The following is a 19,917-nucleotide window of genomic DNA, read 5'->3' on the forward strand; positions in this document are numbered from 1 at the left end:
TGAGTAAGCCAGGAGACCCTTATTCTACCTCCTTCAAAAAAAAAGGGGGGGGGCTGGATACACTTTCTTGTAAGGGCTCCCTAACTGATGGCCTTGTATAAATAATTGCTATTCCCCAGCACTTTCCCTTTTACTGAGAAAAGTACAAAAGAAAAGTCAACCGAATCAAGACATAAATTCATTTTTACAGCTGAGTAAGCTTTGTCTTTGGTTGTTTTAAAAATGAAACAAATGGGAAAATATTTGTTAGAGAATAATAAACACGCCCAGGTATTTGCTGCTCTTCTCAGGCCAGGCTAGGATCGAAGTGGCTCGGTGAGACCACCTGTGTTTTTTGGTGCAAACCCAGCAGAGCTGCAGAATTTGTATAGTTGGTCTCAATCCAGCGACCTGGCTACATTCTTGGATCTCTTACTCAACATGAAGCATCAAGATCACTGGAAACTTTAACAAAAACATCAACAACTGGAAGAGCCAGTTAGCCTATGGTCTGACCCCCAGCCTGCACACCCTTACATCAATCTCCTTCGAATCTTCTGGGAAATTAGTTAAGTGTTCAAGGCAGGAGAAGGGGCAGCCTGAGGGTACAGCTGCTCCGTCTCCCTGAGGAGATGAAGAATCTGCAATCACCCCAAAGCGTACATTTCAATGGCTGCTTTTTAATCTGCTTTCCACTTGGCCAAATAAATACCTCCATAATAACTCTAAAAGCATCAAAGAAAAAGCAGCACACTCTGTAGCATTCCAAAATGGAATCCAATAAAAGAAACATAACTCAAAATCATTTCAGAAGCAATTAATACAGTGCTACTCAGAAGCAGCTCCTCAAGGAAGTTTGCTCTTCGGCCCAATAATCTAAAACACATCCTGAAAACAGTAGCTGAGGAGGAAGGAAAAGATAACGAATCTTATTTTCTACATGGGTAATTATTGGTATACTTGTCATTTGGTATACTTCACAATCATTTGGATCCTTTCTGAAGCAGCTATTTTAGATGTTTTTATTCAACTTCCCAAAGGTCTACTTAGTTTAACTACCTTTAGCTCCAGATGGCGAAACGGCTGTTTGAACTCTGGCAGAGTCACTATTGAGCCAGCCGGCCTTGGTCTCAGGACCAGCTTCTGGAACCCATCTATGTAACTGTGGACAGGTAATCTGACCCCCTTCAACTCAAAGTTTTCCCATAAAAATGAAAAGATAGGATAAGATTCTGGTTTCCTATAGTGCGTTTCTTGAACACACAGGGTTAGTTAGTAGGTATTTTGTAGAGAAAGATCTTTACTTTTACTTATGTTTCAGAAACACTATATTAAGCAAAGTTAAATGGATTTTTACAACATGATTTCTCATATCTTTTAATATACTAATTACTATCATAAGTTGGGGTGCTATGCTATGTGACGATATGTCAGCTTATTTGACCATGGGACTCTTGTTCATAGACTATCATGGGACTAGTGCAATCTAAGGTCGCTTCCAGTTCTAAAATTCCATTTTTCAATCTGAAGTAGCTAATTGAAAATTGGCTCGTATACAAAGGTCATCATCACAGCAATTATTAATCATCATTGAAAGATGTACTTCACAGGTGGATGTGTGGGAACATGGAACAGAGCAGGCATATATAAAATCCTACCTCAGCAGGAGGGTTTTCCTATTCTCTACCTATTCTCCTCACCCTTGGGGGGCTGATCTCCCATGCACACATGGCCTTGGTCAGAGAGAGAAGGTCCAAGACTCATCACAATGTAAACTGGTATTACTCATTACTGGTATTACTCATTGTACTCTGTTATTCTCCTTGCCTTTCCTAGGGGCAATATAAAGTTTAAGTAATCGACAAGGTCTGTTTCTCTACTCAGCATTATATCCACCACACATACATCATTTCTTTTCCAGAAAATGAAATAAATTTTATTTTAAAGCATTTTAAAGCAACAGACTCAGTTATTGCCTTATACTTTAACTGGAATGTTTTCTTCAATCTAATATTCATATATGACTGACCCATGCCCAATATTGGATTTTATAAGTCCTTTCCTCATTATTATGATTAAAACTTAGCATCAGAGGTTAGAAAAGCAAAAATGATGGTAAATACAAATTAACTGAATTGTCCTTGCAGTGTCTTTCTAGTTTGTTTTCTTATCTCAGTTGTCTCCTTTTCCTAAATTTTAGGTTTAAAAATGATCTGTGATGACTTTATGTATATGATAAAGGATATAAAGTTAATTAAGATTTTAAGTAGATTAATATTTTAATTATAAGTTTAAACATATAATTCTAAATAAAAATAAATCATCATATTTTTCCTTGTCAACAGTTATTCATCTCCCTCACTTTAATGATTAAGTCCGAGTGTGGTCATGCCAAAACTTGTTTAACACTTGGTAGCTGTAAAAATACTCCTCTCAAGTCTCCTATCGCATAGAGTGTAACTGACTGATGGCTTCAGCTGCTGCTCTCTGAATCACCACTGAATTTGAGCAAAGGTCACATTTCCCATGAGCATTCCTGAGAGACACAGGACTTCTTTGATAGGCAAACTTGGCTTGAAGACTCTATCAACTTTGCCAAAACTGTTCAACTGCACTACTGTCTAGGGCTCCTCCACTCAAACTTCCTTCCTTCCCTCTCTCTTTTCACAAGGGTGAGACCTGCACTGTGGTCTGACAGTTCTCCCTCCCCATTTTCCCCACTGGCATTTACCCTAATAATCTCTTGTATTGCTAATTTTATCTTGGCTTCTGTTTTTTGGAGGACCTGAGCTAACATGAACCAATTCCCTATTTTGGGGCAGTTGGGTTATTGCAAGTTTTTGTGTTTGTTTATTTTTTAAAAATAGCATTGCCATGAAATTTTTATAAGATCTTATCCCTGACTGTTGTAAATTAATTCCTTAGTCTATAATCTTAGAAGTTAATTGCTGGCAGCACAGAAAGTATATTTTTTTAAAACTTTTGACACATGTTGAAAAAATGTACTCTAGAAGTTGTCCCAATTTTCATAGCCAGAGCAAATTCCTTTTCTCTTTTGGGTTGTTTATACTTTTTCTTAGTGACTTGTAAGCGAGTTTTACATATTAAAAGCAGTAAACTTCGTGAAAGAATTTTTTTAAAGATTTTATTTATTTATCTATCTATTTATTTATTTAAGAATGAAACCGCACACACACACACCTGGAGTTGAGGGAGGACCAGAGGGGGAGTAGAGGGGAAGGGAGAGAATCTCCAGCAGACTCCAGCTGAGCTCAGAGTCCAATGCAGAGCTCCATCTCATGACCCTGAGATCACGACCTGAGTCAAAACCAAGAATTGAACACTTAACTGACTGAGCTACCCAGGCACCCCAGAGAAATAATTTTAAATAATAGCAACCATTGACATAAATCATCAATCCTAAATCAAGTTAACTGTACTAAATGAATTCCACCTACCACAATAAAACTTAAGCCTCCCCCACACTCATGGATACACACATAAACTCCAATATCTAAAAAAAAAAAAAAAAATTGCACGGGGGATTATTAAATTGAACAAAGCAAAACAGAAAAATTTATCCTCTGGAAGTATTCCTATGGTGCCAATAATGTTAAGGAGCAGCTCGGTCTCATATTGCTGGTAAATCATGTTGGGAAGCAGCTAAAAGAATCTGGCCAGAGATAGCAGAGGAATTTTGTGTGGGCATGTGCATTAGTTTACTTTCCAAAATAATCCCATCTGGATCCATGAGAAATGTTCTATCTGTTTCAGCTCATTAGGAGACAAGAGTCAAGCAAACACACTCATTGATTTAACATGCTGGATCTGTGAGAAATGAGTCATCCACTGCAATTTACTTCACCAACTTTGGAGATAGATGACCCACACACATTTTCTGAGTTGCCTGTTATTTTATAGCTTAGAAAATCATAATATCTTATAGACTGTCTCTAAATCGGGCACCCAAACTAATTAGAAACTTGATGACTGAGAGAATGAATGGTTTCAAGCTCAACTCTAACATATTTTAATTGATTCTTAAACTCTTGGGGTCAAAGAGACATCAGTAATTTTAAGTAAAATAACCCTGTACAAAGATAACTTGTAAAACCTTAGTTTTCTACACTCTGAGTCTCAGCTCAAAAACAGGCTTCAAAAAGATACTTTCATAAGTTTAGAAATTGTACCATTTTCCCCATGTAAACAATGTTTCTTTCCTGTTCATTTCTACAGACAAGTACTGATCAACTATTATATTCCCAAGTGAATAAAAAAAATCTTACTAAATCCATGATAGACTCTATGGGAACTGTGAGAAGTTACAAAGAAGGCCTGACTCTCCACCCTTAGGGTCTCCCTGGCTGGTAGAAAACAGAAATGAGAATGTCTAAAAACCATTTAGGTCCGCTTAAAAGCTCCAAAGTATCAACTTACTGTTAAGGGGCACTAATAGAGACGGAGCTTAACATTTGCATTACTGACTTGAGCAAAACAAAGGAAATGAAAGCAGGAGCCTATTAGAAGGACCAACGAAAGATGCAGCCCTTCAGAGTATTACATATTCGTTTTCCTGGAAAATGCCTGCTATTTTAACAGGCATATCTCTTGAAGCAATAATCTATGATCATTAGTGTGTTAATATCTTTACAACAAATCGCTCCATTTTGACTTTGACTTCTAGACCATTAACAAAATGGAGGTATGTAGTTGTGTGTGTGAGTCGTGTGTGTGCACACGTGTGTGTATTATTATTTTAATTGTGTGGTGTATACTACTGTTAGAATCCTTTTCAGTGTTGATATAATGACACTAATGACTTAATTTAAATAAACAATATCAAGTAAATCTGCAAGCAAAACCACCCAAAATAGTGTGAAAAATGTAAAAGCTTGTATTTCTATAAAATTAACCAAACCACTTATATTGAGTTTTTTAGGATCAAATGATTTAAAATAATGTTTTCTCTATCTAAATTATACTGACAGAAATGTATCTGTTTCTACCAAGGCCAAAGAAGTTGGTAAATTGAGAACAAATGCAGTGTCATCTCTGACAGTTTGCCAATTTAAATTGCCAACATTTGGAATGGATGTATTATTGTTTACTTTTTGTCCTAGAGTGTTAAATTAATGGTTTCAGGGAGCAAAGTTAAGGACTGTGATATCTATTCCAAAAATGAATACATTTTAGAGGAAAGAAGAGTTCCTGCATATTGTGGCTAACTGATGGCCACCCAAAGATGTCCATGTCCTAATCCCCAGAAACTGTGACTATTTTATATTATATAGCAAGAAGGAATCAAACTTGTAGATGAAGTTAAGTTTGCTAATTAGCTGAACTGAAAATAAGATCATACTGGATTATGGATTATGGAGGGCCTAGTGTAATTGCAAGTGTTCTTAAACGGATAAAAGAGAAGCAAAAAAGTCAGATCTGGGCAGATGGCACCCTAAGAAAGACTAAACTGGCCATTGCTGGCTCTAAAAATGGAAGGAGCCATAAGCCAAAGAATGAAATTAGTTTATGGAAGCCAAGAAGGGCAAAACAAAACAAAACAACTCCTTCCTAGGGTTTTCAGAAAGGAGCACATGGCCAGCTCAGGTGCCTCAGTGTTTTAGTGATGCCTTCAGCCCAGGGACTGATCCTGGAGACCTTGGATTGAGTCCCACGTTGGGCTCCCTGCATGGAGCCTGTTTCTCCCTCTTCTTGTGTCTCTGCCTCTCTTTGTGTCTCTCATGAATAAATAAAATATTAAAAAAAAAAAAAAAGAAAGAAAGAAAGGAGCACAGCCATGCGCATACCTTGATTTTAGCCCAGTGAAAGCCATTTCAAACTTCTGACTTCCAGAACTGTAGGATAACAAATCTGTGTTATTTTAAGGCACTAAGTTTATAGTAATTTGTTATAGCAGCAATAGGAACATGAAACACTGTATTGTTAGTCAGTCATACGGGATTTTCAAAGATAAAGGTACACACCTTTACATACATACATACATGTGTGTATGTATGTATTTCCAGGGTTATTAAGTCTGAATTTTTAATCATGATAATAGGCTAAATTCTAAATTCAGATAAAGTTTTCATGGATGTTTCTTTTTATGAGAGTATAATGCAGTAGTAATATAAAACTTTGAAAATCTTGAATCATAAGAAGTACTCATTTCTATTAACTTTGAGGAGCGTTATATGACTAGAGACTCATCTCTGGGGAAAATAACATCTGATTATTCCAGACTGAGCGTTTTAGTCAGGAAGCTAATGGAAGATGTCCTCCTCGTAAAGAACAAGATGACCTAGGGTCCAGGAAGGAAAGGATTCAACCCAAAAGTGACAAAAGGGAGTCCTCAGGATTATAGTGAAAGGAGATCCCAAGATGATAGTAGAGCACCAAGAATAAGGGAGGCCAGTCAACATCAATCCTCTCCAGGAGGGCATCTTCCAAAAGTTAAACTGATAGAATAAATGGTGCATTAGAGCATAAGTTTGGGGGGGTGCCTGGGAGGCTCAGTTGGTTAAGTGTCCCACTCGATTTTGGTTCAAGTCATGATCTCGGGGTCATGAGATGGAGCCCTGTGTTGGGCTTTGCGCTCAGTGGGGAGTCTGCTTCTCTCCCTCTTCCTCTCCTTCTACTCTTTCTCCTGCTCTCTCTTACTCTCTCTCTCAAATAAATAAATCTTAAAAAATAAAAAATAAAAAAAAAAAATAATAATAATAATTCCATGAAAAAACAAAAAGTAGTGCAGAAAAGGATAGTAATAACATTATAGAATTTAGCTGCCAGTAATTCTTTCATGATAACAATAATGCAATCCAGAAAATTGACTAACCAACATTACAAGATTAACATTAAGAGAATGGGGCATGGGAACGTTGTTTGTGTGGTGGAAGATGGGGTGTGAAGGAGATCCAAATCACTGTTTTCCAAAGTGGGAAGTCAATAAACACAACCTATATAAATAAGAAATACCTACAATTTCAAGATCAGAAGTAGTCATTGGGAGGCAAATACCAAAAGGACAGTTCTAGGAGTTGAAAGTGGTTTCAACTAGAAAAAAGGAGAGGAGTAGAAGGTCATTGGGTAGCCATGGATCTCAACAAGCCTCATATAACTACCCCATACTTTAGACTACACATATGTAATTAATTGTGTTCAATAAACAACCTAATAAAATTGAAATGTTACATTAAGAAAAGAAATGTTACATTTTAATAAGCACCCACACCTCCCACCTTTACTGAACCCACAACTTATATTTCTCCCAGGATTTTTGTTGTTGTTGTTGTTCTTGATGCTGCTGCTGCTGCTGCTGCTGCTGCTGCTGCTGCTGATAGGATGGTACAAATTAGCCCTTGGGCCTCTTTCTCAAACTTTCCTAGTGAATTCACCATGGGATAATGAGGTCTGAAAGTTTGTGTTTTGGAAGGAGGATCATTAAACACACCTTATCCCCTTAACCTCTCTGAGACTGGCACCCACTGAAACACATACTCAATCCAAATATCTTCTATGTTGGTTATAAGCCTGGATTAGAAAATAAGATTTGGGTTTTTAGTTGAAAGGAGATTTCTCTCAAATTTCCCAGGAATCTGGACATAGAAACCCCTGTGGGAAGAACTGTGAAGAGAAGAGGCACTGCTAAGTCTACAGAACGAGTGCAACCATCAGGGGGTAGGGGGGCAGAGCCCAGGTGGACCTCTGACCTGTCTTTAAGTAGTAGGCTCTGGGCCCTGAGCCAGGTGTGACTCGATGGGAGAGACAGGAGAAGGACAAGTATGTGCCCACCCTCTAGAGAAAGTAGACTGAAAAAGGGAGAGACCTAAAGCTCCTGAGCTACATATGCAAAGTCTCCTTGTCCTACCTCAGCATGTTGCTCTTGGAAGATTTGAGGGGGAAAGCATGAAATAAAAGGTGGAAGCCTTCTGCCCAATAGTTCCAAGAAGTTATAAGTTTTTGCCTTAAGAGGTTTGAATAAAAGGAAGAAAATAAAGTGGTCTTTCCTATATGGAGAACTGGAAGAGGGCAAATAGTTGCCAACAGTCAGACAACAGGTATTTATTGGATTAATGCCCTACATTGGGCATTGGACACCTTTATTGCAGTTCCTGTGCTTTGCAAACTCTGATGTCTCAATAAAACTTACAGAACTCACTGATTCCTAGCACCATAACAACTTGAATTTTGTTCCACTCTCTATCTATCCCTGCTTCTCATCCTTTTTCTGGGGATGTTCCTCCACTTTTCTCCCATTTTCAAGTCTGGTTGAGATATCTATTTGACATAGTTCTAAAATAACCCACAGCTAAAACATAGCCAAGCACTAAAAATATAAGCTAGCAACAAGAAAAGAAGCAGGTACATTTTCTTTATGTTACAGCTTCATAATATTTTATCTATTTTGCAGCCAGCAACAAAGCAAACAGATAAAATTTTCTCTACTACTCCAGAAATACCATTCATGTTTTTTGAACCTTTATACTAGAAGAAAGCTCCTTCTTATGAAGTCATTTCCTTCCTATAAATCAAACAAAATTATTTCATAGAATAAAGTTTTTGCTTTCCAGCATCATGATAGCCTATAAATCTGGAAGAGAGGGCAAGGAAAAACTGTCTTCATCAAGGTAAACTCTCTGAGGATGTCGGGGCGGCCTTCCTAATAGCCAAGTCCACCAACGCCAATATACTACCTTCTGGAAAATAGAGAGGAGCCCTAGGAGGAACTGAGGGGACTAGGAGTCTAGTTAGGCATGAAATAAAGTTCCAGAAGTAAAATATATAAAAATCAAGAAGAAGAAGCAGAAATGAAAAAGATCTAAAGATACTTTGCTCTGAATTCTCTCCTAAGGCACAATAGTGCAAAACTAAAGTAGCCCAGTGCATTTGCCATTGCTGTGAGTGTCTACCATATGTCAGGTACAAGACAGACATTGTCTTGAATCTTCACAAGAACCTTGCTTGGGAGGCATTTCCACCCACTTTCACAAATGAAGGCTGAGGCGCAAGCTCGTCAAACAACTTGTTCATGGCCACCCAGCTGTTACATACTATAGCCAGGATCCAAATCCTAATCCATCAGATGAATAGACTCCAAAGCCATCCCTCTCTCTGCCATTCCAATTTGTCAGTCAGTGTTCCACAATGTTTGTCAAACTAATGAATAAATGCAAGAAGTGGGTTCAGAAAAAAAAGGATTGCAACTATTAGAAGAAAGAAAGAACTAGACATAAGACTTCAGTATGGACTTTGACCTTTTTTTTTTTTTCTTAAGAATGTACATCTAGAATTGAGATTTAGTTGATGGATAGAAAAAGAAAGAGGCCTAAGAGTAAAGAAAAGCTGCTAAAGAGTAACAACTATTATTTTAAAGAATAATCTCCCTAGAGCAATAATGAAAGCCATCATAGGGACATTGCAAACCAGCTGAAAATAATATTAATGGAAAGTCTGAAAAAAGAGGAACAATTCTGGCAGAAAAATCATAGATTAATTGTTACGTTGATTCTATTTATTTCAATGATGTTATACTATGGAATTCATGTGGCTCCTAATTAACTCAAGGCTGTATAAGATTCTTACATTTATTGAACTTCATAAGGGGAAGCAATAGAATATATATTTCAGCATCTTAAGTGACATTAACAAATGATAATGATACTTATCTCTGGGGATATTAGATACTAATAACATTGCTTATTCGTGTAAGTGCCAAATGCTTTTTAGATCTTACAGTTCTACTTAAATTAATATTATCCATTAATTCTATCCTCTGACACTAAGTTCTACAGGTTAATTATATATCTTAGGTTGTTTCCTTGTTACCAGTTTTACTTGTCTTTAATTGGGTCTTCTTTTGTTTGAAAGAGGTCTGATTGCTCTCATTAGATTCATTGCCTTCTTTAATTAGTTTAGCTGACTATTAAGTCGACTGCATTATCAATTCTGTGATCTCCCCTGTGCCTAATACCACCTTTAATGCTGCATTCTTTATATAGAATTAAGATGGACTTTCACCAATAATGTGATGTAGGAAAAATGCGGGATCTCCATTCCCTTTCCAATACTGTGCCTTCCCTACTGTATACCTTCTTCCTCATCTATCACCTCAACACTAGATCACCACAGTCATCATCACTTCTGTCAGCATCACTACAACCATCACCACTAAGTCCTCCATTAACATATTTTCTAACATACAGATCTACACTCATGATTTGTGGGGTTTGAGCATCACCCCAAGCATATGCTGAACCTCATAAAATAATCTTGTCAAACATAGTTTCTGTCTTCCAGAGTTTAATCCTCTCTAGCCACATTCCCCACTTGTTTTCTTCAAATTTCTTTCATTCAAACTAGCCAACTTACCATTCCCTTTCTGCAACTTGACCCCATCTCCTTATAAATCTGTATAGACTTTTCTGCGTAAGATACTTTCCTTCCCAAATCATCAAGATACAGTACAAATGCACATACTTCGTGAAACCTACTCTGCTCTCTTCTCTGTAAGTTCTGCCTCTCCTGTACCTTCTTATCTGCACATCCTTTACATTATCAGTCTCTCTTTTATATTAAGATTTTATGTCTTTCACATGGTAGAGCTTAATGTACATTTACTGTTGGAAGGGATGAATGAGGGAATTTATAACATTGATCTCAGTTTAACTGGCAAGAATTACATGCCTTTCTCCTTCATTGGAAAGAAAGCAGAGGTGTCACTATACATACTCATATCCTCTTGGTACCTTTTAGCATAAATCCCATAAGATAGACGCTCACTGCATGCCTACTTACACTAAATAAAGATAGTATTCAGATGGAAATAGTGAATGATTGCTGTGAAAATGGTAAAGTGTGAGAATATTTTTATAGCAGGAATGTTAAAGCATACACAAATGCCTTTGAAAACATAACTGACCAATTGCCCTGACCTTCCCACTCCAACTTGGAATTCTGAACTCAACTGAGTAAAAAGAAGTGTCTTCATAGATACAGAGGGGAGCTTGATGAACCTTAGTTCCAAGAATATGAAAAGGTCATATCTCTTAACTCCCCATTCAGTAACACTATAAACAGGTCTGAGAGGCATGGCAAGAGAACAGCTTTCTATACTCTTGTTCTTCCCTGTTCCCCCTGCCTTCCCAGGATTGATAGGCCTGCAAGGGGGTAGCGAGCAGTTGTCTGCCCTGATAGGCACATAGTGGTTAGTTCTTAATAGTGCCTGGGCGGGTGCCTGGGTGGCTCAGTGGCTGAGCATCTGCCTTTGGCTCAGGGCATGATCCTGGGGTCCTGGGATGGAGTCCCACATCAGGTTCCTTGCAGGGAGCTTACTTCTCCCTCTTCCCATGTCTCTGCCTCTCTCTGTGTGTCTCTCATGAATAAATAAATAAACTCTTAAAAAGAAGAAGAAGAAGAGAGGAGAGTTTATTTTTTAAATGATCCCTGTGCCTTTAAATGGCCTCCACAAGTATGCAGTGGGAGAAGTGAGTGCATGGTGTCATGGAAAGAACTTGATCTGAAAAATCAAACTGATCTCACTTTGAATCCTGGCTCCAGTACTTTCAAAAAGTCACTCTACTTCTTAGAGTCTCAGCATCCCCTGTCTAGGAAAAAAAAAAAATGGAGATAACATCTTCTACTCATAAGATCATTAGAAGAATTTGAAGCTACAAGGCAGATGGATAGACATACAGACATTCTCTAGAACAATAGCTAGCATTCCAGAAAAAAAGACACAGACATAATGTTTTCAATGTTGTCAGGAACCTTAACTTAACTGGAATGGATCCCATATTTACCAAATTTAGAACCTAAAGAGTTTGAGATCTTAAACAAACACTGAGGCTAATACAGATCTATCAAAGGCCTGAGGTTACCCAGACATTTTGTTAACATTAAGTAAATCAGAGATCAGGGCAGTAAATATTTATAGCAAACACGAGCAATGGAAAGCTCTGTTGTGTCTTAGGAGTGATGAGTGATTCACGTCTTGCTACATGTTCAGGCAAAGTGGAGTTGAGGAAGAAATTGCTTTTTTCCCAGTTACTAAGCAAAACTTTGGGAAAGAGGTGAAAATAGGGGAAAGAAGGGCCTGGTTCAGCTAAGAACAGCTAGTATTTCCAGGAATAAAGATTAAAAAAGAATAAGGAATTGATTAACTCATCTAAAAAGAATTCACAGGGACTATAAAATAGAAAAATGAGAAACACTTGGCTTTCTTTTCCTGGTGTGTGCTTACACAACCTCTCTGAGATTCATTCTATCATTTACTCATTCATTTATGTATTCACCTATTCAGTAGCTAACAGGTATTTAGTAGTAATCATGTGCTAAGTACTAAGTATTAAGAATGCAATGGAGAACATTACTGACCCCACTGAGTGTTGGGGTAAGCAATCTCTTGCATGTTTAATTACAAAAGGATGGATATATGCCATAAAAAATCTTGGTTTGTGACTCCATATAATTAGGGATTTGATGAGTTAAGTTATATATTTCTTCTATCTCCAAAACTATGGTTGTGAATGTTCAAATTCACTCTGCCAACTTGCACTTTCCAGTTTGGTAAAAGTCATCAAACACAGAACATCGCCCATTTCCAATGTTCAGCATGTCTGAAATCCCTGATGGGCTGGTTATCACCTGTGCAGGCACTCATATATACACTTGTCCCCACAAGCCTGCAGACCTAATCACACACACATATGCATGCCCGGGAGTGGCTGGAAGCACTCAGGGAAATGTGGACATTAGAAAAATATCTTAAGAAATTATCATGGGGTTAAGATCATGCATTAAGGTCAATATGCAAATAACTATAACAAGTACTTGCCCTTTTTAATGAGATAACAATACTAAGATATTATCCTTTAGAGACCAAGTTTTTTTATGTTTTTTCTGTCCGATGACTTAAATCTATGAACTAAAGAAACTTTTGTATGTATTAAATATGAAAACAATGAACCATTATGATTTTCTTAAAAAAAAAAAAACTCACGTAACTCAAAACTATTTAAGTGCTGAAACAACAAGCCTCTTCCCCTTCTCGTGTTTTGAGTCACTCATCTCAGATGTATTAGTCACATTCCTTAAGGCTGAACCTTACTTTATTAATTTGTGAAAATTTCTCCTCATATAAAGATATCTGCAGTTCTGCAAGAGCATTAGAACAAGATCAGTCTGTTCTCAACGTGACAAATTATACGGTTTCTATGTGAACATTGCCCTTCTTCATTCAGAGTCAGATAGCATGAGAGATGAAATGACTCACAGTTTCCCGACACTGGCGGAACTAGTTTACTTCTACAGCCCCTTAAATACCATCAGAGATGAACTTGATTCTTCCCAAGTGCAAGCAACTTTTAGAAGATCACATTCTAGATAAGTGATATATCATTAATAACATATGACTGCAGTGTAAGTTTAACAATAGAATTATATCCATAAAGATAAGAAAAGGAGCTGAGGAAGCCATTTTGCTAACCCCCATGTTGTCCCAGACAAGACAACATTTCAACTTTCTTTTAATAATTTTTTTTAAAGATTTTATTTATTTATTCATGAGAGACGGAGAAAGAGAGAGGCAGAGACACAGGCAGAGGGAGAAGCAGGCTCCATGCTGGGAGCCTGATGCGGGACTCAATCCCTGGACTACAGGATCACACCCTGGGCCAAAGGCAGGCGCTAAGCCATTGAGCCACCCAGGGATCCCAACATTTCAACCTTCTTACACAAATGTTTACCCATCAAAGCAGCCTGGTAATGTTAATTTTGGTAAGGAATATCAAAATATCAACATCTTTATGTTACAAACAGACATGTAGAGACCTATTTCAAATCACGAAGCAAGTTACAGATAGATATATCAACAGTTTGTCAATGCTCAGACCTCCTGGGAAGACCAGGATGAGGCTACATTTTTCTACTTGATTGAAATATTACTGGTTTCCTCAGCAGTCTCAAATTCTAAACCTATGCTATATGTTCTTCTTTTTAAAAAAGAAGCCCTGTGTGTCAGAGCCATAGCTCAACATATCTCAATATTTGATACATAAATATAGAATGAGCACACAAAGTGATAGACAGAAAATAGACTTTAAAGTTCAACAGAATACATTAGGGCCCTGCTACGTAAAGTCTTTAATTTTTCTCCACCTTAATTTCTTCATCTGTTAAAAAAAAAAAAAAAGGATAATTAGATCTACTTCATGGGGATTTGTGAAGATTAAACAAGATAATGCATTTAACGTGTCACTCCACAAATGTTAGTTTTCATCTTCTTCCCTTCTTAAAAAGTAATGAAGTTTTTCTCCACAAAGAAGATTGAATAAGGATATGTTTAACATTTCTCAAAAAATAATAATTTTGCATAGAAAATAGTCACCAAAGGACTAATGGAAGCTCTATGTCAAAGACCTATTAGTATAGTGGTTACCACGCTAAGTTTAGGATCACCCTATAGCAAATGCCCCCCCCCATACTGCCTCTACCAGGCACATCCCACATCCCAGATTCCATTGCAAGTTCCCTGCCCTTGGTATTGATGCTAAAGAGGATGAACTGTGTAGACAGGTTTAGTTTTCTCCCACAGTACATCTCCAGCCCATGCCACCCTCCCCAACCTCCTGGGCTGGGGCAAGATCGAGGCAGAAGCCAGAGTTAGCAATAACAATAGCTTCATCTCCTTCAAATCCTTTCTGAATGGAGGCAGTGTATAAATGTACAAATAAACAAATTGCAAGCTGGGAGGCAACTATAGAGTATTATAATAAGTGGGAAGAATGTGGGCTTTGGAGTCAGCTAGATGTGTTCTCTGCTACTTCCTAGTTGTGTGCTCTTTCGTGAATTTCCAAAGACCCCAGAGCCACACTTTCTTCATTGTCATATGGGGCAGTAATAGCTGCTAAAGGAGGTTATTCTGAGAATAAAAGGATATAATGTAAGGGTGCCTGGGTGAATCAGTCAGTTAAGTGTCCAACTCTTGATTTTGGCTCAGTCATGATCTCAGGGTTGTGAGATTGAGCCCTGCATCAGGTTCTGTGCTGGGCATAGAGCCTGCTTACGATTCTCTCTCCCTCTCCCCCTGCCCCTCCACCTTTTCTTTCTCTCTCTCTCTCTCAAAAAAAAAAAAAAGATGTAGTATATGTGAAATGACTAAAACAGATTCCCAGAACCTGACTTTCCTATAGATTTTAGTATCTTTCCAGATACACTGACCACAACATAGCATTTGCTGTATTGGAAGAAATGGAGAAAGGAAAGATAGAAATTTTAGAGGTTGGTTACAAACAGCAAAATAATCAAAGTATCAGTAACGGCAGCAGTAAGTTGAAAGGATGGGCAAGGAATTAACCCACCAGCCTAATACATACTGATTCAGATTTAGAAAGCGCAGAACATGTGGTATTTTTCAATAATGCCATGAAAAAGGGGAAATGAGAGTTACGGAAAATAACTTCTATCTTTATCAGGCTGATTTGGACTGTATAGTGAGCTCTGCAAGACAAAATGCAGAAAAGACTGGAAGATTCGTGTATTCAGTTAGTCCTTGAATACCAACAATTACCAAATTAAAAATGAAAAAGAACAACATTTACAGGGGTTCTTTTTTTTAATAATAAAAGTAGAAAGAAATCTCATTTTTGAACATTTAAGTACAGAAGAAGGAAACAAGGAAATAAAAAACCATCAAATTTGTTTAGAGATATGTCATTTATTTGCCCATTTATTTATTTATTCAACAAACAAGCCAGGCACCCTCCTCAGTAATGGAGATTCAATAGTGAGTGAAAAGAAAAAAATCATCATGTCTCAGAGGGCTTACATTCTATGAGGGAGAGAGCATGAATAAGGAAAGTATAAATAAGTCATCTGGTGGTAAGTGCTATTTTAAAAGGTTATGTGAGGGGGTAAGGAGAGGAAATATTGGGATAAGGTCTTTTTTTTTTTTTTTTTTTTTTTTTTTTTTTTTAAGAAAAGCAGACTGCCACTTGCAGTGCCTCATGTACATATCTGGAGTCTTGAAAGCTTGACTACCCTATGCTCTCCTACAAATTCACCTTGGGAGCTTTCTTAGAGGTTCAAGCAGGAGGGCTGGGGGTCTTTCAACATGAGTGGTCATGTGGGGAGATAACACACAGGTAAATCCCTAAATAAAGTGATGGCACCGCCATGTGGAGCATTCCCAATAGAGGAAGGAGTAGGTAGCAAAGGCCAGAGGAAAGGAACACAAGGGGCTGGAGGGGCTGAAACCAATAGTTTGAGAAGAGTGGTAGAGAAAACCTTCAGAAACAAAGCAGAAATGTCAAGGAGGATGGCCTCTGCAGGCCAGTACTAGAACTGGCTTTATTTTGGAGGCTTTGACCAGAGGAATGACATGATCAGACATATTTTAATGGTTCACTCTGTATGTTGTACTGAGAAAAGAGCACAGAGGGTAGAAGAGCTGAGGCAAGCACCCCAAATGGGGGATCTTCTGTGGTGACCTAAATGGGAGGTGACAGAGAAGCAGTTGATATCCAACTGTTGATATCCATATCAGACAGTGGTCAGATTTCAGACAGCTTGAAAGGAGAGGTGAATGGATTAGCTGCTGGATTGGCTGTGGGTATGAAAGGAAGAGAGATGTTCAGGAAAGATTTGACCTGAACAACTAGACGAATGGGGTTTCTCTTTATTGAGATGAAGACTAAAGGAGAGACTTAGGGCCCAGTGGCTAGGAATAAAAGAATTTGGATGTGGACAGGTCAAGTTTGAGATGCCTACTGGCCATCCATGTGGAGACATCTAAGAGGCATCACTAATACTCACATATAATATTCATGTAATAGCAAAGTGAGATCGTATACTCTGTTCAATTTTGTAATGTTGTAGTATTTTTCCTAATTTTAATTGTTCTTTGAGAACTCCATTTAAACTTCATAATATTCATCTCTTTTCATACATTAGTTTCACATTTATCATTATTATATATAATGCTTTCATAAGAATCTCTGACAGCCTCACTGACTAATTCCTTAAGGGACATAACAAATTATAAGGTCAAAAAGTGTGAAAACTTTTAAGACCCTTGATACATATTAAGTTACATTCCCAAAAGGTTATAACAATTTACAGTCTCACACTTAGGTATGAGAGTACCTGCCTGTTTAACTGTACTTTTGCCTAAGTAGAAAATTATCCTTTTCAACAGTCCTTTCTAATTCTGTAGTAAAAATGATCAATGTTTAATTTGCATTTATCTGGTTGTTAGTGAATTCGAATGTTTCCTCCTCTGTTTTTGTGTCTTTTGAATTTCTCCTTTTATAAACTATATGCTCATATTCTTTAAATTGATCTCTTTTGAAGTTAACATTTAACACTGAAATAATAACTATGATATAGCAGTAGCTAACACTGGTTTTATGTGCTGGGTGGTAAACTATGCAACGACCTGTATTAATCCTCACAACCTTACTATTAGTGCTCAACTCACAAATGAGGAAATTGCATACTAAGAAAAAGAGATGGCCTGCTTTCAGGTACACAACTAGTCAGTGCTTGAACTGGGACTTGAACCCACCCTGACTCCGGAGTTTACCAAAAGTAATCATCGTTAGTAATTTGAGAAGAGAACAAGTTCAGAGATCATAGAAAAGTTTGAAATGTAAGATATGTATTTGCCCAGGTAAGAATTTACTAGGACAAATACATCCAGAGCAGAGATGTTATTTTAGCAACACAACTACTCTACTTAATTGAATACCTGTTCAAAGGCAAGGGTTCACAAAAGATGCTAGGGAAATGCAAAGGAGGGCTTGATAAGCTCATTTCTAGAATGTGAACACAAAGCTTATCATTTCACATAGGGCTGATCTATTTTCAGATGGGAAGGTCTGCTAGTTTTGAATTTACCTGAGTTACACATAAACTTTATGACTATTTTAAAAAGAAATGTTGGAAGAAAAATATGAGGTGCCTGAAAAAATGCTCTTGGTGGATGATTTATTTTCCTTATACTAGATACCTTCAAGAAATAAAATGGTACTTAAAATTAGACCTTTTTTCCTAATATCATAAAATATTTTTAGAAAGGATAGTGAGGTCTCCTCCCTTTCGACAACTGGCCTCTGTCCCCTGGGCTGTCCCTTCCTTGGCAGATTTTTATATCCCCAAATTCATAGTGAGCTGTGATCCTGCCCAAGGCAGGTTCAGCTTCATTACAATAATGCTTGTATTTCAGGATCAAAGTTTCGCTCTAAATAAGTAGGTGGTTGTGCCTGTGGCAGAGAATCAGGGACAGCTTCTCAAGAAGGAAGAACAGACGGAAGGATTAGGTGAGGATCCCTGCAGGTTGTACAACATATTTGCCAAAGCTCTGGGAAGATTCCATTTTCTCCAGGCTATGGGCAATGAGGGGCAGCCAAGACAAGTATATCCCCTATTCACTTCAGAATGAAGACAAACCAAAAAACTGAGAATGCTTATAAAATTAATGAATATATTGTTAATAGCTCCCTGCATTGACCAGCAAAGCCTTTAGGTATCACAGTTATAGCCCTTGAAAACTTGAAAATGACAAGGACAAGGGATAGCCTAAGTATAGCAGGATCCTGGTTATAGTCCTGAAGGTTGACTGGGGGTGTCACTGAGAGATCCTGCTCAGTACTTAGGAAAAAAATGGATTTGAATGATGTCATATGCTTCATGGCTTGCTGGATTCATGTTTCTTCTAATCTTTGAAAGTGAACACGTTTTTTAAAAGCAACTGGATCTCAGTAAGGCTGTCAAGAAAAACAAAAAGACAACTGGGAACTTCTCCAGTTGATCATAAATTTATGGGAGTTAATTATCATAATAAAAATAACTACCATTTGATAAACTTTACTGTGTACCAAACATTGTGCTAAATATGTCACATGGGCTATCTTCTTTAATATTCATTGATAACTCTTTGAAGTAGATCTTATTCTTATCTCCATTTCATAGTCTAGACATCAAGTAATGTGCTCAAAATGACATAGGTAGTATATGGCAGAGTTCAGATGCAAACTCAGATTGTCTCATGGCAAAGAGCAAGAGCTCAATCATTATTTTGAATTAGGCAAGAATAGTTTTGTCGTAATTGTATTTTATAGGTTAGCTATAATATGTGCTATAGGCAGTTTAATATATGTTTATTTTATATGTTTCCTTTCCTGCCATACTTTCTCAGCTGTATTTTCTTCTTGCTTCAGTTCTTATTAATTTATTTGCTTCTACTTCAGAGTCCTTTTCAAATCCCAAAGAAAGAGCATAAACAAGTAAAAGAAACACACAAGTCATCTTACTAATAAATATTGGCTTAAAATCCAAAGACCTCACAAATTTAAAAAAAAAATATATATATATATATATATATATATATATATATATATATATATATACATTCTATCACTGCCCAGGGCAAAACTACCTCTGAGCAAAATGCCTTGCGTACTTAATAGCATATTCTACATTGCAATATTGAGTAAAGGTAGGAAGTAGAGCATATAGCATACCTAAAATGGTATTAGCAATAACAGTTATTACCACAATGGAATTGATTCCTCCATTTTGAAATTCTGAAGGCATTGCATAGAGCAATCTCTGTGAAAGCTCTTCAGTCAGCAAAAGTGATTAAGACCTTTACTATACATCTTATTCATAAGCACCCCTGAAAGCAGAGTGCCCACTCACAATGATGAGTTAGTGGGTCAGCCTGAATCATGAGAAAGAATGCATCTGACTGAATCACCAATTCCACTTCCTGTAGCACCTGGTTTTTCTTGGACCACTGCCATTCACGAACTGCCTCAGCCAAGGTCTATTTAGCTTATGAAATTTGATAAGGTCACAAGCGGAGGTAGTGGTAGTGAGATGCACTACAGTGCTTGTGCAAGAGTCAGGAAACCCATTACCATCTAAAGCCAATGCATGTATGTT

This window comes from Vulpes lagopus, chromosome 16 (genome assembly GCF_018345385.1).
Source record: "Vulpes lagopus strain Blue_001 chromosome 16, ASM1834538v1, whole genome shotgun sequence".
Taxonomy (NCBI): domain Eukaryota; kingdom Metazoa; phylum Chordata; class Mammalia; order Carnivora; family Canidae; genus Vulpes; species Vulpes lagopus.